Raw genomic sequence first — 213 nt, forward strand, 5'->3', positions numbered from 1 at the left:
ATTTTCTTTAGCATTTGCTCTTCAGCAAAATCAGTTAATCTTTCTTGTCTTCCTCCGTCCCGTCTAATTGCCAGTTGTTTAGGGTTTAGGGTTTAGGGTTTAGGGTTTGAGGCTTTGCTCTTCTCTGGAGCCATAAGAGCTTCCGCGGGTTGGACGCTCTGCACGCTGTTTCTGTGGCTAGCTGCAGCTGGACAAGCAGCTAGCTGCCGTTGG

The 213-nt window shown here is 48.8% G+C and overlaps 1 protein-coding gene across 1 annotated transcript in view; it reads left to right on the top strand.

Moving 5' to 3' along the window:
* Nucleotides 1-213, top strand: part of ETH_00041775 (succinyl-CoA ligase alpha subunit, putative) — a gene marked incomplete at both ends in the record, with an annotated part of 1510 nt that overhangs the window by 561 nt on the left and 736 nt on the right. The gene's annotated exons all lie outside the window — the stretch shown is intronic.

The sequence above is a fragment of the Eimeria tenella genome, genomic scaffold, assembly GCF_000499545.2.
Source record: "Eimeria tenella Houghton genomic scaffold, Eth_scaff2909, whole genome shotgun sequence".
NCBI classification, from domain to species: domain Eukaryota; phylum Apicomplexa; class Conoidasida; order Eucoccidiorida; family Eimeriidae; genus Eimeria; species Eimeria tenella.